We start from the raw sequence: 24,191 nt of genomic DNA, 5'->3' as shown, positions 1-24,191 counted from the left end.
CGCATTAGTCCCTTTAATCATATTTTACAATATATAAAAAATAAGCTCCTTACAAATTAATTTATTGCAATTTATTAACAAAATAGTATGCATCATTATTTTTATGTTAAATATACAAACGAATCGTTATATTTCTTATATAAGTAAACGTAATCTTTGAGGACACAATTTTTAAGGGTCATTTAGGGATTGAAGGTTGTTTTTGTCGACACAGTGCGCAAACTGCACAGTTTTTCCCAGAGTGCAGTCTGTCGACAGGCCATTTATCTCCACAAACAGGAAAAGGTGGTATTTCACTCTTCAAACGTTGTCCTCCTTCCCTTTTTATTCATCCCCCAGGGTGTGTTTGTCATCTTTAAAGAGGCCAGAAGACCTTGCTGAGGTTTTCACTCACTACATGTCAGAGCATTCTGAGGTAAACCGCATATTTAGGAAGAAAAAGAAAAAGTGCCAACCAGACCCCCGTAACCCACCTTCAGCATAAGCTCACCACCAAACCCCAACACAGCAGGCTATTTTCATATTGTAAGTGCTTGAAGAGTAAAACTTGTCCGCAAGCCAGCAGGATAACATTGGTTTGTGTGTTGATGGCTTTTTTGGAGACGTTCGAGTAGTTGAAGCCAAAACCAGAGTTTCCAAAAGACCCTGACCAATATTAGACCCCTCAAGGAACAGATCCATATCAAAACTAAAACACTAAAGGAGCAGAGCCAAACCAAGATCTGCCAGTTTTTTAGAATATCAAGAAAGTTCAGCATTGATTTCATATACCTAACAATCAATCAATGCCTTGCTTCCCCCCACAAAAAAAAATTATTGAAATACATGCCTCAGCCTACATTTTTATGAAGCTGCCAAAATATACTTAAAGATATGTTTGACTGCAATTTCTAGGTAAAATAAACACTATGGTGCAGTATGATGCCAATGACTTTTTGTTTATTTTCACACTAATGAGTTACATAATATTGATGAATAAAGGATAATTTTTTTTCTTTTCTTTGCTAGGTATTAACAAAAACTCACAGTACAGAGCTCAGTAGCTCACCTTGTACATTTTCACGCAGCTTTATCTGCTTTTTCGCTTTAATTTCAAAGTAGCGTATTTTGAGTCGCAATCTCATCTCAGTGAGAGTCCTCCACCATTTCATGCACTTCCATTTGGACATGCATCAAATGGACTTTCAGTCGCACATCAGTTCCAGAACCCATAGAGTCCAGAGAAAGCGGATTAAAGGGCGGCAGTGAAGCTTTGGTTTCGGAACCCACTACCTCCACATCCCCACTCAGCTCCTCCTCATCAGACAGTGGCGTGTGAATATTGGCACTGAGAGAAATTTTCTCGACTCCTGCAGGTACCACTAATTCCACTAGCTGATGGAGTATAGCATTTTTAATGTCTTTTTTTATTTGTTGTCTAGTCACCACAGTCTGATAGTGAGCACCAATACGAATCAAATTATCTTTATGGTATTTATCGAGTTGCTCAACCAAAGGCGCATTAATAAATTATTCCAAAATAAAGTCTGCAATACTGATAGTGTTAGATCGGCTAATCTAACAAACAGACAGAGTTAAAAAAAGACACAAGTAACCAGTTACGCAGTCAACACCTCAAAAAAACAACAACAAAAAAACAAGATATTAAGGATATTTTATTCCCGACGAGCTCCCATTAAATGTTATTATTTAAAAAGGTGTCCAGTGAGACAAAATGTAACATTTAGAATATTATATTATTACTGAAGGAAATGAATGGAAATAAGGAAACAAGGATACACAATCTTAACACTTAATCTGTTTATTCCTCTATAAGGAAAATTGATAAAGCCAACAAAAGAGAGTCATGTATTTGAGCTTTGTACAGTGCATTTGAAAATAAATAGAAGCAATCACGGAATTATTGTGTGGGGGGGGGGGGGGTATAGAGTGGCATCAATGCAAAAAATTCAACGAAAATAATAATGTGAAAAAGAAACTGAAATCATCAGTGTATTGGACGCTAATAAATAACACCTCCTATTAAATTAAACAAAAACAAATAAAAACAAAAAGCAGTGCTAACCCACTTATATAGTGTTTCTGAACAATTCAAATAACTATGGACAAAATGTATGTCACACAACTTGTTAACCTAGTGCCATTTACACCAAAAAAGGAATGATAAACTTTTAAACCATATTGAATTTACAGTTGCTTGGACTCATTCAGACACAAAAAAAAAAAAAAATCATAATCCAGAAACATAAATGAGCATTCACAGCACAAACTCACACAACCTGATTGGTCCATGAAGAAACCTAATAAAGAGTGACAGGCTCGGAAAAAATAGCAGAACAAAAGGTGATATGGCGAGACAAAGAGCGAATGACAGACAAGGGGAGAAAGAGCGAGAGAGGAAAAATCCAAACTCCCACAAACCATAACATTCTATTTGTTAAGCAACAGTCCGGTTAAGCACAGTTCCATAAAAGAGATAAAAGAAATGTAAAATCAAAACTAGTGCTCTACTTTTATTTATGTCGGCTTTTGAAAGCACTATTGGTTGGGTGTAGGGAATGGTTTAGCTCAGTTGTTCACTAGGTGATACAACAAGGTCTGTCTTCTCTTGGAACTGAACACGAAGAACTTGTATCTCACTTGTAACATGAGAAACATATTTCAGATTTGCAAAAATGTAACTGGTGCCCTCTAGTGGATTTGTCGAGAGAAACATGTAATGAAATGTAGTTAGTGCAATGGATTTTACATTTTGCAAAAATGTTGTATTCACAATGAGCCTGGCATGTTTTTCCACAAACATCCTCACTTTACCAACAATGTAAAAAATGCAAATGTGTCCAAACACAAATCAAAATTAACTTAGCAAATTTAAGTATTGAACATCCGAAAAAGTAAGTCTCAAAAAATCTTACAGGTTGTGTTGTTGTAAGTAGTTTGAACAAGTAGCAACATTCTTTTTTAATAAGTTACTTCTTTTTGCTTGAAATATCAATAATTTCTTTGTCAAACATTAAATGAATGAAATTTCTACCTTAAAATAGTAATCCTGAAGATTCTGAAGTCTATACAGTGTCAGAAGTATCACATCTGAACTGGTTGCATGGAGTTTGAAGCCTAAAACTGGGTCACAGAGTAAAAAAGAGGTAGAACCATGCAGTGACTTAAATCAAGAGGATTTTAGGCTTCACAATGGAAGGTCTGGTGCCAGACACCTTCAGTGGCTCCTGCTGAATGATGAAGATACCCTGCTGACTTGCGGTGGAGGTAATTTTCACCTTTAATATACTGGAATTTGACTGCGGTCTTGTCCGAGACCATAAGCCGAGACCCAGATCAGACCAAGACACTGAGTAATGAGACCTACAACACCGTCACATTAATGTGGTCTCAAAAGATCTCAAGACCAAAGCCGCAACATCAAGACTCTGATTAAAAGCATAGTCATTTAAAGCGATTAATTGCGAAAATTGCTACCTGACATGCAAATGGAAACCCAACAAACATTTTGGCCGTTCCGCCAATGACACTGCGGTTCCTGTATTCCAGCTTTTTAGTCTTTTTCAACAGTGTCTCAGCGCTCTGATGAGCTGGAGTCTTGATGTGGAGGGAATCAGATGGCAGGATTTAAGCCAGTGTGGTTTCTGTGGCAGATTTACTCTGACAGGTATGAACATGAGAAGCTGAATCAAGAAACAAAAGCATAAAGCCAGTACGCTAGAGCTAGGAGGTCATTCATGGTGTCAGAATAAATGGAAAAAAGCTTCTTGTATAAAAAACATATAATGTGTCTAATGTCTTGACAAATATACACTTCCATTTGACCTTTTTGACATATTTTCTTCTATGTGCAGTGAAACCTATTGTTTTCATTGAGAAACCTCTTAGCTTAGAGACTTCCCAGTTGAGAAAGTACTATAGGTATTTACCTTTAATACTTCTAGAATAGTAAACACTATAGTGTAGAATTGTTTATTAAACTATTTACAAGTCTTTATTAATGAATGTGACAGCATACTGTACTGTAGTATTAACCGTAGTAAATTAGTAAACTGTAATGCTCTTGTATGAGCTAGCTTTCACAACAATAAATTGTGGTGTAGTATAATGTACTGTTGTAAAAAAACTACAATTTAATATGTTTATATGACTATAGTTGCTGTATTACCATATCAACTATATAATTAGCTCAGCAGATTAATTCTGCACCTCATAATATGGTTGAAATGCAACAACATTTACTATAAATGATTATAGTATTTTTTTCATGTGGAATGAAGGGCATGAAAGAATTCATTGCCGAAAAATTATATATTTCTTGTCCTTATGACACATTTAGTATATTGTGGTATGGTTATAAATTTACACACACAAAATAATGAAAAGCCCAATGATCTGTTTGTTAAAAAATTGGCAAATATAACTAGAGTCACAATTTCAGGATATCTGCAAGGTCTTTAAAAAAAGTCTTAAAATGTCTTAAATTTAAAAAACAAAATTTTAGGCCTAGGTCTTAAACTTACTGAAATATTGTGTTGTAGGTCTGAAATCATTTTTAACAGGTCTTAATTTGAGAGGGGTCTGGATGCAGACCTGGTGCAGTGCAATCTGAGCTGCAATCAATGCTTTTTAATGCGCTCACCTAACCCCACCCCTACCCGTCACAGTGACGTCACTCACTTCATTGAGTGCATTGTGTCTGACTTTGCATCGCTGAGTGATGCAATCTCAGCTTGGATCATAAAAGCTGCATCCAGATACTGTTGCTTAATTCAGTTATGTCCTGGTAAAGTTATCCTGTCGACCCAACACTCAATTACCAATAATACATCTCAAAACTTGTTTTATATATTTAAGCTTTTTATTGCGAAGAGAGAAAATTCATAATGGCTGTTTTTACTGAAAATTCTGCTAATTAAATTCCCTAATCAGGAAAAGAAAACTAAAGCAGCACACCACTTTACATGATCTTCCATTAATACAAAAAATAATTACAGAACTAGCTGGTCCATTAGAAAAAACATTTAAGCCTTGTTTAGCTCTGTAATAAACCTTGTCTTTAAAAAGTCTTAAATTTTACTTGAAGAAACCTGCAGAAACCCTGAATTTAAATTTTCACATTTGTTAAAAAAATTTTTCAATATTCCAAGGCCAAGTACTTTATCAATTTATGAACACACACAAAAGCAGTGTTGGGTAAAGTAACTTTTGAAAGTAATGCATTACAAAATCAGGTTATTCCCAAAAAAGTAACTAGTTGGTTACTTGGTTACTTTTTATGGTGAGTAATGTGATTTGTTACTTGTGTTTTGAGTTACTTTTGCGTTACATTTTATTACCTTTTTATTATTGCTTGACCTTTTTCAGAACATGTCTTCTTTCTTTCTTTTTTTTTAATATAAGAGGTCTGCAATTAACGTGCTATATATCCTACACCTTCGCACCTTTAAAAAAACACATAAAAGATAATACTTTAGGATAATGTTATCTGAGAACTTCCTGACCCCAGAGCTCTACACGCCATGTATACAGATTATTGAAAATATAAAGCAATCTATTTGCAACTTTTGTGCTGTATTTGTCTTAAGTAATATCTGTTTGAGACAATCTCCTTTTCCCTTTTTTTCTATGCATTCAAAATAATGAACACATTCTCTCATCGACTGCGTGATTGTGTCTACGTTAATTGAAATTCAGCAATTTATTTTTAAAAGCTAATTAAATAAACTAAAAGGTAAATGTTAAATTTTTAAAAAAGTAACTCAAATATTACTAATTTTTAAAGTAATGCATTACTTTACTTGTTACTTAGAAATCTAATATTGTTATGTAATTCACGTTACCTGTAATGCGTTACCCCCAACACTGTCCAAAAGTGTGGAAAATATCTGGATTTATGTCAGAATTCAGACTTATTTTTTGAGAATTGTGAGTCAAAAAAAAAAAATTCTAAACTGTTAGTTTTAATCTGGGACACGTAAAGTTTAAATTTCAGGGTTTTTTGTTTTTATTTCTGTATATCTTTTTTTTGAAAGCTAATAAACACAGATTCACAAATTCAGAATTGTGAAGTCTGAACTCAGGATTGCACTAAAGACTTTATTAATATTAAATATGATTATATTTAAGAATTCCGTGTCACTGAGTAGTCAGAAAGTTTAACCTACTATCACTGTCATTAATCTAACATAATCCCCTAAAAGGTTGCATTTAAATGGCTTGATGGCTTTTTATTTGCAAGTTGTTGTTGTTTTTTTTTTTTTTTTTTATCGAATCAATTAACTACTATATTTTATCTTCTGTAAGTTAAGGATAAAATATGGTAATTCTAATAGTTTAATATTATAATTTTTTAAAAACACCAAACTTCCTCTGCTGTTTATCTATGTGAGACATGGCAGGTGAAGGCTACAGCCATCAGGGAGATGTGGCTCTGACAGGCACATGGGAGCGGTGGGCAGGGACTACCAGCTCATTTGCATTAAAGGCACAGGCAACAAAAACAGCTACAATGTCATAACAGCTCAGATTTACTTTATTCAGAAAGGTGTAATAAATAATCTGATGTGTGTTTTGAGCTGGAACTTTACAGACACATTCTGGAGACACAAAATACTTATCTTAAATCTTAAAAAAGGGGTAAAATAGGTGCCTTTTAAAGAAACATTTTTGGATCTCAACTACAATACTTTCTTTTTATTCCACATATAAATTGTATAGTGCAGCCTCATAAGACTTGGAATACAACACTATACTTATACTACTACGCTATTCTGTTGAAGGAATACTGGCAAATTGTCAAAATGTGACAATTTGCGACTGAGGTGGTGGTACTTTATATGTCTGACCTATGGTTATTTCAGGCATGTGACGCTAAAACTCATGGATTTAAAATATATCTGCTTCAGTTCATGATGGTGAAACTGGTGGTGTTTGGCTTTCTCTCCGCCATGACTGTGAGGTTCATTCCATCCTGATTATAATTGCTTTCATCTTGTATCATGACTGTTTTCAATTCTTCACCGCCCTGTCCGTCAGCTCAGAGAGGTTCACCAAGGTTGCAGGAGCCTCAGGAGACCTGCATTTTTTTTGTGGTCAGGGTAAGTTGTAATTAATAGATGCTTGTTTGGGGCATTGGGGTTAAGTCTTCGTAAAGAAGACATTTTATATTCAAAGAAGAAAAAATCTTGTATGTTTGACACAACAAGAAAAAAATATTGACTATCAGATTTCAAAAGGGACTCAAATAATAATAATCAAATAACACTCATAACTACTAACAATTATTGCCAAACATCTTTGTATTAACTAAACTAGCTTAAAATGATTTTTTTTTTTGTTTTACTATCCAAACCTTAATTTATAGTTTTCAGTCACGTGATCTGTGCAGAGGCTGCAGAGCAAAAAACAATGGGCTATAATGGCAGCTACATTGGGATCTCCATAAAAACGCAGTACAAACTGGTCATATTTAAATCTGTTTCAAGCTATGAATATTTGGATCACATATAAACAAAACAGGGGTGAAGCAGTGGCGCAGTGCTGTCGCCTCACAGCAAGAAGGTTGCTGGGTTGCTGGTTCGAGCCTCGGCTCAGTTGACATTTCTGTGTGGAGTTTGCATGTTATCCCTGCGTTTGCGTGGGTTTCCTCCAGGTGCTCCGGTTTTCCCCACAGTCCAAAGACTTGTGGTACAGGTGAATGAGGTTGGCTAAATTGTATGTGTGAATGTGTGTGTGGATGTTTCCCAGAGATGGGTTGCGGCCTTAAGGGCATCTGCTGCGTAAAAACTTGCTGGATGGATTGGCGGTTCATTCCGCTGTGGCGACCCTGGATTAATAAAGTGATTAAGCTGACAAGAAAATGAATGATCACAAACTGTATAGTTTGGGCACTTGTGATCCATATACTGCACCCCTAGCTGTTTTTCAGTGATTTAAAACCCATCATGCCCCTGTCAGAGCTCCAATTTGATGAATTTTGTCTTTTGGAAACTCCTCAGCAATTTAGTCATTAGTGATGCCGTTATTGTTCGTAAGTGTCTGCTTTTATATTTGATGTTTGTTTTGCTTTGATTAATATGTTGGTAGAGAAATTGTATTAGTGCACTTCTGCCAATTATATTTTGACTATATTTTGCACCTAACCTGTTAATTAAAATAGAAACTGTATAAAAAGCACACAAACGTACAGTACTGACAGTTATAGACCATTTCAATGTGGCCATGTCATTGTCCCATGCAAGAACATTTCATAACTGCAAGAAGAGACAATTCAATCATACCCTAATGTTAAAGCTCTCATAACATTATTTATCAATATGTGGCTCTTTTTGGATTCTTTGAAGCTACAGAAATTTAAAACAGAAATACGTTGGGACCATTGTTATTGGTTGCATCCCCCAAAATGGTCTATAGTTACCATAGCTTAATATGGGTCAATGATTATAACATTTGTCACAAATCCATGAATTTCCTCTTTCTGCCTTTTTTTTTCTGAAGGAATTTCTGTGGAAGCACAGCCCAGACGTCCCTCTCATCATTTATTAATGCTGTATCCTATTGGCCAACAATTATCTGTGTTTTTTGGCTAAAAAAAGATAAATCTTTCAGCTCATGACTTGGTGGTCAACAGGAGAGAGTAATGTTGTGCCCGCCAGGAGGGCGTTCTCCTGATAGTGTGACAACACGTGAAAACTATCAATACGTTTGATTATTCTGTTAATACTTTGAAGAAAGCTGAAAACCATTGACTTCCATAGTAGGTATGACAAATGTCATTGAAGTTACCAGTTTTCAGCTTTCTTTAAAAATAATCTTATTACATTAAAACAGGTTTGCAACAAATGAAGGATGAGTAAATGATGACAGAATTTTCGGTTTTGGTTGATAAATTCTTTTAATGAGCATTCTGTTCACCTGTTTGTTTTCATATGTGACTTCCATGCTTGAGATTTACTCACCAGCCACTTTATTAGGTACACCTGTCCAACTGCTTGCTAACGCAAGTTCCTAATCAGCCAATCACATACATCAATACATTTAGGCATGTAAACATGGCCAAGAGGATCTTCTGCGGTTCAAACCGAGCATCAGAATGAAGAAGACTTTGGATGACATGACTTTGGATGTGGTATGGTTGTATGAAGTATTTCAGAAACTGCTGATCTACTGGGATTTTCACGCACTACCCTCTCTAGTGCTTACAGAGAATGGTCAGAAAAAGAGAAAATATCCAGTCTGTGGCATTCCAGAGGTCAGAAGAGAATGGCTAGACAAGTTTGAGCTGATAGAAACCAAACCTTAAAACTGATGGATCTACACCAGCAGAAGACTACACAAGGTGCCACTCTTTTCAGCTCAGAACAAGGAACTGAGAATACATTTTACACAGGTTTACCAGAATTGCACAATAGAAGGCATGGATCCATCCTGTCTTGAATAAACGGTTCAGGCTAGTGGTGGTGTAATGGTGTGTTGTATTTTCTCGGCACACTTTGGGCCAATTAGTACCAATTGATCATTGTGTCAATGCCACAGCCTACCTGAGTATTGTTGCTGACCATGTGTATCCCTTTATGACCACAGTGTACCCAGCTTCTGATGGCTACTTCCAGCAGTATAATATGCCATGTCAATAAGGGCGAATCATCTCAGACTGGTTTCTTGAACATGACAGTACTCAAATAGCGTCCACAGTCACCAGAGCTCAATCCAATAGAGCACCCTGGGATGTGGTGGAATGAGAGATTTGCATCATGGATGTGCAGCCAACAAATCTGCAGCAACTGTGTGATGCTATCATGTCAAACTGGACCAAAGTTTCTAAGGAATATTTTTGCTGAATCAATGCCTTGAAGGATTAGGGCAGTTCTGAAGGCAAAAAAGGGTCCAACCTGGTACTAGTTAGGTGCACCTAATAAAGTGGCCAGTGAGTGCATATCATTTTTTAAATCTTTAATAGAATTAGAAATTCCAAATATGAACTAAAACCACACTAGAATGAATTGCAGAACGGCAGAATTACTATAACATAACTGGGTATGTTCAGTCTGCAACTGCTATATTTTTATTCCAGTGTTTGGATAAGAAAGTGTCTCATAATAGCTAACAATCAAATGGGATTAAAATGCTACTGACTTCATACAGACATCTTTTTTTTTTTTTTTTTTTTTTTTTGCTAAATGCAGTGTCCATTCAGCTAAATTTCCATCTACTGTAGTTTCCAATGACATTTGTAAGGATACCTTTCAGAATTTTAATTAAGAATATGTTCACTAAGAGAAAAAGAGTAATGTGTGTAGTTATTGCTTTTTTTTTATTAAAAAAACTTGTGCAGAGACAATTATAAGAAGATCTGTTGGGTAGATTTAAATGAATACTTTGGGCTCTATTTTGACGGTCCATGCGTAAAGTGGAAAGTGCAGGGCGCAAACACTTTCAGGGGGTTTCAGAATCCACTTTTGCTATTTTAAGGACGGGGAAAATTCGCTTTGCGCCGTGGTGCATGGTCTAAAAGGGTTGAGCTTATTTTCTTAATAAGTTATAGGTGTGTTTTGATAATAAACCAATTAGAGTCTCATGTCCCATTCCCTTTAAGAGACAGCTGCGTCGTGCCATAAGCGTGTAAGTGGAAAAACTGGTATTATATCTTGACATTTCCCTCTGACCTCTGGCATCAATAAGGCATTTGCACCCACAGAACTGCTGCTCACCATGACTTTATATTCTGTTCTGTACATTATTTAATTAAGTGACAAGACTTTTGTCAAAGAAAAGTCAGACCTTACTGTCCTAATGAAATAATTAAAAATCAAGGGATGATCATATTTTATTTAGGTAAAATAAGCGTAATCTAGGCCTTTGCCTTTTATATAAGCCACTTCTGATACCGAATGATCAACAAGTTATTATTTATTGTTTCTAAAACTTAGATAGACAACAAGACTTTTGTCAAGTAAAGTAGATTGTTTTGTGTTCATCATAAGAAGTTTATGATGATAGAGCTATATATCCGGATATACTTCTATGCAACCATCAATGCATTTCACTTTAACCATAATTTCTCCCCCAGATGTCCGATTAAACGACCTTGTTAAAAAAAATAATCTGGTCCAGAAGGAAGAGTAGCGAATGCATCAACGTGATGCACATCCCATTATTGAGGACACGCTGGCTTAGCATGCGAATAATGAATTATTTTAAGTAGCTCGCTGAGGTTTTTCTGTCTCTGTCCTCCTGTCTTTTCTTTGGCAGATGACGAAAGGATGGAGGAAGGAACAGGAAGAGAGTTTTTGCCTTGCGGTACCTCGGAAAGAATGAATATGAAGAAACATATGTTGGGTGATGAAGCGGGCGCCTTTTCCAGGTGACTTTTTATGGTGATTTTAGACATTCTGCGACACAAATACTGTCTAATGTGCAGCCAGATAATGTATTTAATTTTATTGAAATTAGTTACAAGGCATCCTGTTAGGGTTTTTGCACTTTAAAGTTCCTTTAGTGCGTAAGGTTGCTGTTAGAGCATAACAAAAAAAACATCTGCATTCTTACTTCTGGAAAATTAATTGTCATAATTTCTCCAAACATAAATAATCCCAGCCTGAGCTCATAAGGAAGCATAACCATTTTACGTTTTGTCAGTTTAGTGACTTATTACAGTACATTACAATGAGAGTTCAGTTGTATGAATATTTACAATTTTAAAAAGGAGGCGGGCACCCAATAAACCCAAACATCATTGGGGGATAAGCAAATCATACTTAATTGTACAAATGAGATTGTACAAATTCATACAAATTAGCCAATAAATCAAAAAGTTACGAACTGTCGTGAGATAGAGGTGATAATTCCCACTCAAGTTAATGAGACCAAGGCCCCGTCTCAGATAGGAAGTTAGGTGAAAACTCAGAGTATGTTAACCCTGAATTGAAAGAAACTCTGAGTTCCCTGTCATATGGAAACTTCGACGTGTGTCTGTATAAGCAGACTTTGGGAGTGCTTTAGATGACCAATCATTTCTGAAGATTTAAAAACGGGCCAATGAAAAGCCAATTGAATTGGTGGAGCTTAGCTCCATAGCTGAAACTGATGAGCCAATTAGGGCTATATCAGTTGGCTGTGTAAGTTAGCTCGTCGGAATTGTTGCTTCAGACCCGATCTGAGACTGGAGAACCCCTTTGCTTAGCTGACTTCTAACATTGAAGAAAGCCTTACCTTTACCAGTGTGGGAGAAGACGTGTAAGTGGCAGTCGAGCTGGGTTTCCCGTCCCCTTGGCGTTTCGCTGGTGATCTGAAAGAGCAGTTTACTGAAAGAGCAGAATTCCCTAAGAGAGCACACGGTCGTACAGCTCGTCTTTTTAAAGATGTTGTTTCGACCGTGCGTTTCTGGATGTGGTGGTTTCCTTGCCCCGGATGACAGGCACGAGTATTGCGTTACATGCTTGGGGGTCCAACATGTTGATGCGGTGCTCGCGAACAGTTCTTGCCCGCATTGTGATGGCTTAACTGTTGCGCAATTGAGGTTGCGGCGAGCTCTTTTATTAGGGCAAGTCACCCCTACTGCTCCCTGCCAAGCGGTTAGCACTTGGGCAGACCTGAGGGTTACAGTGTGACCTAATCCATCGCCGCCGCTCCTCTCCAGTGCGCTCTGTTTCTGCTTCGAGTGTAAGTGCTGGTCCATCGTCCGGGCTGGCCGTGCTTGCATTAGATGACAACGGGGGCGTGACATCCATCGATGCATCGGAGGGTGGGTTGACATGCTCCGAGGAAGATCCGGACCCCCTGCCACCCTCCGGGGTTGTCAGTATGGTTATGGATCTGGAATTGTACATGTTAGCCGCATTATCCCGGGCTGCTTCGGCCATGGGGCTGCAGATGGCTTGTCCCCCAGAACCGCGGCCGGACTGCATAGACGGGTGCTACGTGGGGGTGAAGGCCAAGCCTTCTAGACCCCCGTCCCCTTCTTCCCGGAGGTACACAGAGAGCTCACGCAGGCATGGAGGGCACCTTTTTCTGCCCGGTCCTCGTGCGCTCCCGCTCTCACCTCCCTCTATGATGTCTAAAACTCCCTTCCAAGGCGTGCAGGTTATCTGAGTCTCTCATGGCCAGAACCTACACTGCTGCGGGTCAGGCCGCCTCCGCTCTGCACGCTATGGCTACCTATCAACGCTACCAAGCCGAGAAGCTGGCCGAGATGCAGGAGGAAGGTTCTCCCCCGGGCTTGCTGCATGAACTCCGCACGGCAACCGATTATGCTCTCATGACCACCAAATCGGATGCTCGTGCCCTGGGGAAGACGATGGCCATATTAGCGGTCCAGAAACGCCACCTTTGGCTGAGCTTGGCTGATATGAGTGACGTTGACAAAGCTCGCTTTCTTAACGCTCCCATATCCCAGGCTGGCCTGTTCGGCGACATCCTTTGGGGAGTTCACCCAGGAATTCTCCACGGTGAAAGAGCAGTCCAAGGCGATGGGTGTAGTCATCGATCAGCGGGCTCGGAAAACTGCTCCTCCCACTGCCCCTTCCGCTGCGGCAGCTCCTCGCCGAAGGGGCAATACAAAATGCCTTTCAGAATGCTCACGCAGAAACGCTTGATTCAGGGCGTCTATCCATAGGATTTGTTTGCAGCCTCAGAACTGAAGGACACATGTTTTCACGTCTCCTTTCTTCCACGCCACCGCCCTGTTCTCTGGTTCACGTTTGAAGGATGAGCGTGGCAATACAAAGTCCTCCGGGCTTTCTCTGTCTTCGCAGGTTTTCACCAAGCTCACGGAGGGTGCCTTAGTGCTCATGTTCCTTGCGGGCATACGCATACTCAGCTATCGAGACGATTGGCTCATTCTAGCCTCATTCCGCAATCAGCTGATTATGCACAGAGACAAAGTGCTTTGGCACCTCGACCAGTTGGGGTTTCAGGTCAACCGAGGGAAGAGCAGACTTTGCCCTGTGCAGAGGATCTCTTATCTTGGGCTGGAGCTGGATTCGGTTGCTATGGTTGCCTCTCCGAGGAGTGCGCCAGGCTGATGCTTTCCTGTGTAAACGAGCTCCACAGAAAGATAGTGGTCCCACTGAAATGTTTTCAGAGGCTCCTGGGGCATATGGCATCCGCGGTCACGCTGCTCAGTTTGCTTCATATGAGACCACTTCGCGTTGGCTTTGCGATTGAGTCCCCAGACGGGCATGGCGCGCGGACACGCACCGTTTGCACGTCACTCCGCTGTGTCTCCGCACCCTCAGCCCTCAAACGGATCTGTTTTTTCTACAGGTGGGAGTGCCTGTAGGGCTAGTATTCAGGCATGTTGTCGTAACGACAGATGCCTCCAGCATGGGCTGGGGGGCCGTGTACAACGAGCATGCAGCCGTGGGTTTGTGGTCCGGACCCCACCTGCATTGGCATATCAACTGCCTGGAGCTGTTGGCAGTGTATCTGGCTCTCCGCCGCTTTTTTCCGGTGCTGGAGCGGAAACACATGCTGGTCAGGACTGACAGCATGGCAACGGTGGCTTATATCAACCATATGGGGGGTAAATGCTCTTGCCATATGTCTCAGCTCGCTCGCCGTCTGCTCCTTTGGAGTCACACGCGGCTGAAATCGCTGCGTGCCATCCACATTCCGGGCAAGCTCAACCGTGCAGCCAGTGCGCTCTTACGGCAGCTAATGTCCCGAGGCTAGTGGAGACTCCACCCCGATTCGGTCCAGCTGATATGGGCGTGCTTCGTGGAAGCCCAGATCGATCTGTTTGCTTCCACTGAGAATGCACATTGCCAGCTGTTTTATTCCTTGACCGAGGCCCTCCTCGGCACGGATGCACTGGCCATCAGGCACGCACAAATATGCCTTTCCCCCAGTGAGCCTAATCGCACAAACTTTGTACGAAGTCAGGGAGGACAAGCAGCAGGTCTTGTCTGTTGCGCCCCTCTGGCCCAACCGGACCTGGGTTTCGTAGCTCACACTCCTTGCGGCAGCCCCTCCTTCGCGCATCCCCTACGGGAGGACCTTCTCAGGGACGGGGCACCATCTGGCACCCACGCCCAGATCTCTGGAACCTCCACATGTGATCCATAGACGGAGCGCGGAAGACTTAGGTGACTTACCGCACGCGGTACTTAACACCATCAATTAGGCTAGAGCACCCACTACGAGGCATGCCTATGGCCTGAAGTGGAGTCTATTCTCTGAGTGGTGCGCTTCTCGCCGAGAACTTGCCAGATTAGCATTGTGTTATCCTTCCTTCAAGATAAGCTGGAGTGCAGGCTGACACCCTCCACTCTAAAGGTTTACGTGGCTGCGATCTCCGCTCATCATGACGCGGTAGATGGCAACATGCTCGGGAAGCATGATCTAATCATCCGATTCCTGGCGGTTAAATCCGTCCCGCCCCACTCTCATGCCCTTTTGGGATCTCTCTCTAGCCCTAGCGGGTCTGCAGAGAGATCCGTTCGAGCCACTCCAGTCAGTATCTCTTAAAATTCTGTCATTAAAGACAGCTTTGCTGATCGTATTGGCGTCATTCAAGAGAGTTGGGGATCTGGAGGCATTTTCGGTCAGCAAATCTTGCCTTGAATTCGGGCCCGGTTACTCTCACATTGTCCTGAGACCTGGCTATGTGCCCAAGGTTCCTACCACCCCATTTTGAGATCAGGTGGTGAACCTGCAAGCGCTGCCTTTGGAGGAGGCAGGCTTAACCCACTCACTGCTTTGTCCCATTCGCGCTTTGCGCCTTTATGTGGAACAAACGCAAAATGTAAGATCATGTAAACATCTCTTTATCTGTTATGGTGGTCGGCAGAAGGGAAGTGCCGTATCAAAACAGAGGTTGGCCCACTGGTTAGTTGATGCCATTGCCCTCGCTTATCAACGCCAGGGCAAACCGCGCCCTCCTAGCGTGAGAGCGCACTCTACAAGAGGTGTCGCTTCTTCATGGGCGCCTCTCTCACAGATATCTGCAGAGCAGCGGGTTGGGCGACACCTAACACATTCGCGAGGTTCTATAATCTTCGAGTGGAGCCAGTTTCCTCCCGATTATTGGGTAACCCCAATCAATCGGGGGGGAATTAAGCTCGGTGTCACAAACGCTTTTTTCTACTCTGCTAGTAAGTTTCCCTTCTCAGGCGAACCCTTGAGAGTTCCTCCGAGGCCCCCATCATTGACTCAGCGGAGGAGTCGAATGCATGGCTCAGTGTGCAGTTGGTACGCCCATTTGGTCTACACGCATATTGAGGATCAATGCCAGCTATGTGCATCCCCACCTGGTGATGCCATATGCATTATTATCACTGTGTGTTCTCCCTTATCAGGCGGTCCTGTGTCTTCCCTGACCGCTAACCAACTTATCATATGTAGCACTCCCCCTCATTAGGCTAGTCCATATGCCGCCTTACCATCAGGTCTCCCCTTCTGGGTAGCAGGTGGTCTCCACCGCGTCCTCCCCCTGCGGGGACTGACGCTTCCCAACGTACTGTCGTATTTCCAAAAATCCCTAGTCTATATTAGCTAGATAAAAGCACACTTACAACCCCCGATTAAACTTAAACATTTATTCCCATGTAATGGTAATATGTTGGGCCTAGGGGACGTTGGAAGGTTGCGCTCTTGGTGATGTCAGTGCGCTCACGCTTTGGCCAACTAACGAGCTAACTCACACAGCCGACTGATATAGCACTAATTGGCTCATCAGTTTCAGGTGTGGAGCTAAGTTCCACCAATTCAATTGGCATTTCATTGGCCCGTTTTTATTTCTTCAGAAATGATTGGTCATCTAAAGCACTCCCAAAGTCTGCTTATACAGACACACGTCGAAGTTCCCTATTCGGGGAACGTGGGCTACGTACGTAACCTGGGCGTTTACCATTTCAAAATGGCAGGTTTGTCATACTTGAGAAAGCAGGGCAAGTCAAGCCTGTTTCTGAAAGAAAGGTAACTTTTACTCAGAGTCAGTTATTGTGGTAAGCATGGAACATGTTTTATTTGTTAAACTCTGAGTTCACATTTCAGTCACACAAAGAGCAAAGTTTTCCCCTTTTAAAGAGCCCATATTATGGGTTTTTGAAAATTCCCCTCCATGTAGTGTGTAACACAGCTCTAAGTGAAGTGAAGTATCCAGCTAAGGCTTAAATCTGTAAGAATACAGTGTTTAAAACTGTTGATTCATCTATAAAAGAGTCGAATCATAGTGCTTCAAACGAGTCGCCTTGATACCGACTCATTAGGTGTTTCGCCATGACGTACGAACGAAACAAAGTTTTTCACGTGCACGCGCAAACCCGGGAGATTTCAAACCTGAGGCCCCGCCCTCTGACGCAGTAACCCAGACACACACACACACACACACACCCACAAACACACGCACACCCACAAACACACGCACACAAACATGCCGGTCGATTGAAGTCACACTGCAGATGGATATATTGAGTCTCTACCCAAAGATGAAACATCAGCATTATAACCAAGCAGTTGGAAACTTCTGGAAGCTACATGCTACAAAGAATACTTCATCTGAGTTTGTTAAAGGAAGGATCAGTAAAGAGTAACTGATGGACGTCAGGATGGGTTTCTTCCTACATTTCTCAAGTGTAAGTACGTGCGGTTAAAGTTGTTGCCTCGTTTACTCTAGCTTGCAAATGTATTTAGTTGTGATTTGTTACTTGTAACCGCGTGTACTGTATCAGGTTAACTGGATATATTATCTTATCGCGTGCAAAGTCACGTTAAAAACGCGACGCGTGCTGTTTGTTTATGGAGCTCCGTGCTAGAGTTCTGCTCCCGCGATTTATTCGGAAATGTATTCCCGCGCCGCAGAAATCTGGCGCGGGGAGAGAGAGAGAGAGAGAGAGAGAGAGAGAGAGAGAGAGAGAGAGCGAGAGAGAGAGCGAACGAACGAACGAGCTTTGTGTACTTTGTGCTGTGTGTATGTGTTTATACAGACACCTTGGCTGTCTGGACTGTATACTGGGTGATATTTGGTTGTGTTCTCCGCTCTAGCGGGACCGGGCGCGGCGGGCAGAAAACGGAGCGGGTTCTCAGGCTAAAACCTGGCAGGTGCGGGCTGAAGCGGGAGCGTTGTCATCCGGAGGTGTGTGTGTGTTTTTGTGTGTGTGTGGTATGGCGAGTACACGACTGTCTCCTTCGTTCGGTTATCCGTGGCACTATCCACTCGCCATAGTGTGGCAGCTAAAGTCCACGCCTACACTATCGAGCGTGTATGAACTGTGATTACTTTTTAAATTGCTGATTAGCTATTGGCCATTTCCCTCTCTGACTGAAGGCAGTCGACCAATCGCGACAGACTGTCATCGGTCCAATCAGCGCAGATTAGCTCCGCGCTAAGGAGGGGTTTGGGAACAAATGAATCACTGGACGATTCATACAGGAGTCGCTGGGATAATTAGGTAAAAATAAATGCAGATTATAAGACCATGAAAGTGTTTTTTGACCTTGCATGCATATTAGACTGTTGTTGGAGACCCTTACAACCAAGATATGACCTTATTTCATGTATAATATGGGCTCTTTAAGGAAAATTACAATTAGATTTAATACCTTAGTTTTAAGTTTTACCTTTGATATTACTGCAAAAAATTAATAATTAGCTTAATTTCACTGACCTTCAACAGGGACATGTACTGTAACTAGATTAATGGGATTATTACTTGTTCTAAAAACTATCAAATAAAAACTACTGTTTAGTTCTACTTACATTCTACACTTCTACACTAAAGTTTTTGTACTTGTTCAAACAACTTAATTAAAATAAGTTGAAAGGGGTGGTCCACTATGATATCATATTTTAAACTTTAGTTGACTTTAGTTAAACTTTAGTTAAGTGTAATGTAGCTGTGTGAACATAAGCATAAACATTAACATAAACATAATCTCTGAATGTAAAAAGTTCTAAATTCAATGCAAAGGGAGACCTTGGTTTTTAAAGAGTTAGCTTAGCAAAGCCTACAATGAATACATTTTGGGTACTACAAAAAATACTTCCGCCCCCTGTGAGATCACAAAAGTTTGTTACTGTGCATCCAAACTGCACATGCAGGTAAGGGCCGTGGCCAGAGGCGCTGTAACGTTATAGCAGAGATGAAGCTAAAAATGCATCTAAACACAGCTGTTTCCACAGAGCTTCGTCTGTTTCTGTATTTGGGCTTCCAAAGGACACGACACAAAGAGAGCAGTTCAGTGCTGGATTCGGCTAAAATCTCTTCAGCAGAAGCTATAAGCCACAACCAGTAAGTGTTTTTATTAGTTAAAAATGATCATGACATGTACAGTGTCTAGCGTTAACGATATGCTGTAGCAATGATGTAAACAATGGGAAATGCTGCTTTGCGGGCAATTGAGTGAGCTACAAATTCATATTTATCAGTCAAACTGCTGTAAACACACAGTGCGCGCGACTGCACTGATTGTCTTCAGGCAGCTTTTCAGGCATATTTTCCATATCTCGGATAAAGAAGTCGCAAAAGATATCTGGATGATTCATATTACTTACACCTGCATATTCCGGATACACGTGAAAGCCGTCGTGTAACGCATAGATTTAAAAAAATACAGGTTAGCTTACCTGACTTGTGGTCGAATAATAAATCAAGGCTTAACAGGTAGCATCCCACATCTTGTGCTTTATTCTTCTGTCACGATATATTACAGAAAATTGCTTAATCCGAGCATCAGAGAAAAAGAAAGTCCTGCGCACATGCGCTTGTTACAGAAAGTTCACACATTCACACACACATAGACGCAGACAACTTTCACACCACACACACAATGGCAAACTCTTAAAGGAGCCGCACCTCATTTTCACTCGTTACAGACACTTATCAGATTTTATTTTAGAGCAGGCAGGAGGTTGACTGCATGTTTACATAGCAGAAAAGTGCGTGCTTTTACAGGCGTGACGTCAAGCCGATCCGCGAATAGCAGCACATTATGACGATGACCAATCAGAGTCACTTAAGGGTGGGCCTTTCAGAGGAACTAGGAAATATGACAGTCGTTTTCATGTTAGCTGAGGAGCTGCGTATAATCAAAGTGAGATATATGAAAAAATAACGCAATTTCCTTCAAGTGAAACATGAGCACACATTGCTTTGCATCTTATAAACACAACCAAGCCTTAAAATTACATTGTGGACCACCCCTTTGAAACAACACAATTCTTGATAATTCATTGGGACAACTTTTTTAATATGTTTAATCCACATAAATTTGTTAAAAGTGTAACGTTAACTTAATTGATTTCCACAGAACATGGAGTTAAGGTTTTATGCATTCTTGTTTTGTTAAATTTGTTGTAGAAACTATTCAGTAGCCTACTTTATGTAATTTAATGCAAATACATCTGAAATAATTAGTAAATTACAGCCAATTCCACTCAAAAAAAAAGTCTATAAACGTCACACATTACATTACAAATGTTTTTATTTATTTATACTAAATACTTTAAATATTTTAAATGTAAATGCATTAACTTGAGCAGCTATGTTATCTCTGTTTCACTGATGCAGTGGTGTTGCTTTTGAAAAATAAAATGATGGTCATATTTGCTATAACTTCAGCAGGAAGAAAAAAAATGCTGATCTCTTTTTTTTCAGTTGTTGCCATGGTGACTCATAATATTTGCGCTCTATTGATAATGCCTTTTTTTTTAGTCGCGGTGTGCACACTCAACTCTAATTTAGTCTACTCAGACTTGATTGACCTACCTCAGATCAGCTATTCTGAAACCGAAAACTCTTGAGTTTTTAATCTCTCAGTAAGTCAACTCAGAGTTCAAGTTTAAACTCTGAGATGGTTTAACCTCCTTACTGAAACAGGCCTCTGGTTGAGTTGTGTTAGTATTGTGTTGATTTCATGTCCAAAAGATGCTAATGAACATATCTAATATACTGAGGTATACCTTTTTTCACCATTCACAGACATAATATTATTATTGTGTGTTTTTGTTGCAAGATTATTTGAAGCACAAACTGTAAAGGCATTAAGGCTTTTGCCCACCTTTGTGATTTTGCTTCCATTTAAAAAAGTGTTATAAAAGATGCAATATGTTTTGAGCTGAACATTTTCAGGGGACATTGGAGAGGGAAAAAAAAAGCATAGTATCGCCTCTTTAAATAGCTGTACACCTTGCAGTTATTCCCATCTTAATAAAATAGTTGACATTTTAATGTGGTTTTACAGACAAATCAATGTAATATACTGTAATTGTCATTATGATGCATGTAAAGGTTGACATTTTAATATATTAAGGAAAAAATTATTTAAAAAATATTTTAGAACAGAGAACTGTATAATATAAACACAGGATGGTAACACACTTAAAAAAGACTTTTGCTGCTTGTTCAAACTATATTTAATGTGTTAAAACAACCCAAATAATAAGGTTATTTGTGGACAACCTAGTAGTTTAAACCCTTATGTGCTTAATTTGGCCATAACTTTTTCTGTGTGTCAGCTAGTGGAATGATTTTTGGTGACATATCTTATTTTGACACACATTTTAAGCAACACTGAACACAATTTTATCCCTAACATAACAAAACGACAAAAGGTAGTAAATTTGAAAAGTACTTCAAGCTCTTTAATGAATCTACTTAAATTAAAAAATAAATGATTAAATTAGCTTGTGTGTAGCCCAGATATGAAATATTTTTTTAATAATCACAGTGTCATCCCCAAATATCTAAAGAGTTAAAAGATCACAATTATTTTCTCAGCACTGGATTGCAACTAGAAAGGCATCCGCTGCATAAAATATATGCTGGAATAATTGATGGTTCATTCTGCTGTGGCACCTTAGCACTCTGATAAATAAGGGACTAAGCTGAAGAAAAAAGAATGAATGAATGAAGGTCAAAATTTGTTTTTGTTATTTACACTCAAGTTAATACACTACTGCTTGTTCAAACTACAGAAAAGCTGAAACATCACAGTTCTTGAGATTTCATTGGGAAAACTTAATTGTTTTATATTCAATTGACTTAAATTTGTTAAGTCAACATAACTGATTTGTGTTGGGATAACATAAATGAATTGTGTGGAACCCTGCAATTTTCTTACAGTGTACTACTAGCCAAAAATAAGAAGTAATGTATAAAATTTTATTGAAATCTACTAGAAATCAACTTGTTTATACCCACATTTATGTGATGTTCATAAATGGCCTCCCATTCAGTAGATTGACCTGTAACTCCGGACTTCATTATGTTTCCACAGAAATAAGATGAAAGTTTCTGTTGGAAAGATTTGCAGTGATATCCACAGGCTCAGAACATGCTGTACCTGGAGAAGTGTCCTGTTAAAGGTTTGTTAACTGAGTTTGATGTTTTGTGACAGTATCTGCTCTGTTCATTATGACACTCTCTTGAGACGGAGAACGGGAGTGAAAAATATCCCCCTTCACATATAAGGTTGGGGTGCTCCGGTATTCACAGGTCATGGAATACATGGAATATAGTGGAATTTTAAAAGGTCTATTGCTGACATTGAAAGCCAGTTTTTTATTTATTTATTTATTTATTTATTAATTTTTTTAACAATTTGTTCATTTCCAGTGATTTCAATTTGTCATTTTAAATTTTACTTCCCATTAATACAACCCCAAATCAGAAAAAGTTGGGACAGTATGGAAAACGCAAATAAAAAAGAGTGTAGTGGTTTCAAAATTACTTTGACATGTGTTTCATCGCAGTCAATACAACAGCACATTATTTAAGGTGTTCCTCATGATTTTTATTATTTTAGCTTTTTCAAAGTAAAAACGTTTTCCAATTTTGGTTCACATTTCAAAAACATAGGAACTGTAAAGCATTTATCACTTTGTAATGTTGCCCTTCCTTTTTACAACGCTTTTAGGGACTGTAAACACTAATGTAAGTAATTAGTAACTGTAAGTAATTAAGTGTTTCGGATGAAATTTTGTCTCGATCTTATTGCAAACAAGTCTTAATAAATTAACAAGTCTTAATAGCAAACAAGTCTTAATGCATTTTGTTTTTACTTGTACATGACAATAAAGTTGAATCTAACCTAATCTAGTTTTAAGGTTGGCAACAGTACAGAGTCTTCGTTGTCGCATTTGCTCTTGAAAATGCACCACACATTCTCTATTGGAGACAGTTCAGGACTACAGGCAAGCCGGTCAAGTACAAGCTCTATATTGCTTTTGTCCTAACTTTTGTCCTTTTTTTAAAATGTGTTGCAAGAATTAAAATTGAAATATGTTTATTTTGAAAAAATATATATATACAATACAAGTCACGTGGAATACATTATATTAATGTTTGTTATATTGTCTGCAATGAAATACAAGTCAAAGTAAATTTTGAAATAACTACTTTCTTTTTTAACTTCTGTTTTCTATATTCTCCCATTTTTTTGTTTCTGATTTGGGGTTATACAGTGTTTATGTGTTTTGTCTATTGTTATTGTTCTATTGTTTACTGCGATTTCATTTCTTTTTCACTTGTTTATCAGCAATAAAATGAATTCAGCAGGCTTAACCTGATAGAATACTGTAAACTTAAGGTTTGTGCTCAGTGCTCCACCAATCTGTGCAAGAAACATTTGATTATTTTGTCCTGAAATGATTGTTCTGCGGTGATTTTTCTCAAAGTGAAGTTTTTAAACTAATTTCGAGAGGAGCACGTGATATAATTGACAGCAGCTGGCCACCTATCTACACTCATTAGTTAGCCAATCAGATCTATCCTAACCCACTATAAGTAGCCTAGCTAGACATTACTCCCTTATCTTCGTTTTCCGAAGAAACCCCCCATCCACCCCTTTCTCCTCCTTTTCTCCTTTACAAAAAGGGGAGCTCTCGAGAACCACCTGATCTCGTACTCCCCTCACATGCTCTATGGACCTGGCGGGAGCCCTGGGCTCAACTATCTCCGAGCTCAGGGTTCTCTCCCGGGACAGCATGCCAAACCTGCTTACAGCTGTCAAGCAATATCTAAGTGTGAACTCTTGAAATTAGTTTCAATACATGCAGCAATTAATGTGTTGTTTTGCTGGGAAAATACATAAGCTATTACAGTTTTTTACAATTGCTATGACACTTTTATCAATACATTTAACAAGTTTCCTAAACTCTTAACACAATTAGCACAACATCCGTCTTCGTGGGCTAAACAATTAACACATTTCTTGTTGTTTTGACACAAAATGCATCCAATTAACACAAA

At 39.6% G+C, this 24,191-nt stretch overlaps 1 long non-coding RNA gene across 1 annotated transcript in view; it reads left to right on the top strand.

The window, feature by feature from the left end:
• LOC141380215 (uncharacterized) overlaps positions 1-23,613 on the top strand; it is a 28,776-nt gene extending 5,163 nt beyond the window's left edge. Inside the window, exons 2-4 of the long non-coding RNA XR_012397854.1 lie at positions 11,254-11,365; positions 19,124-19,232; positions 22,219-23,613. This is a non-coding gene — a long non-coding RNA (uncharacterized lncRNA). The remainder of the gene's footprint in view (positions 1-11,253; positions 11,366-19,123; positions 19,233-22,218) is intronic.
• The last annotated feature ends 578 nt before the right edge of the window (positions 23,614-24,191 follow it).

The sequence above is a fragment of the Danio rerio genome, chromosome 22 (genome assembly GCF_049306965.1).
Source record: "Danio rerio strain Tuebingen ecotype United States chromosome 22, GRCz12tu, whole genome shotgun sequence".
NCBI classification, from domain to species: domain Eukaryota; kingdom Metazoa; phylum Chordata; class Actinopteri; order Cypriniformes; family Danionidae; genus Danio; species Danio rerio.
The sequence above is the reverse complement of the archived record's forward strand: the minus strand, read 5'-3'. Positions and strand labels throughout refer to the sequence as shown.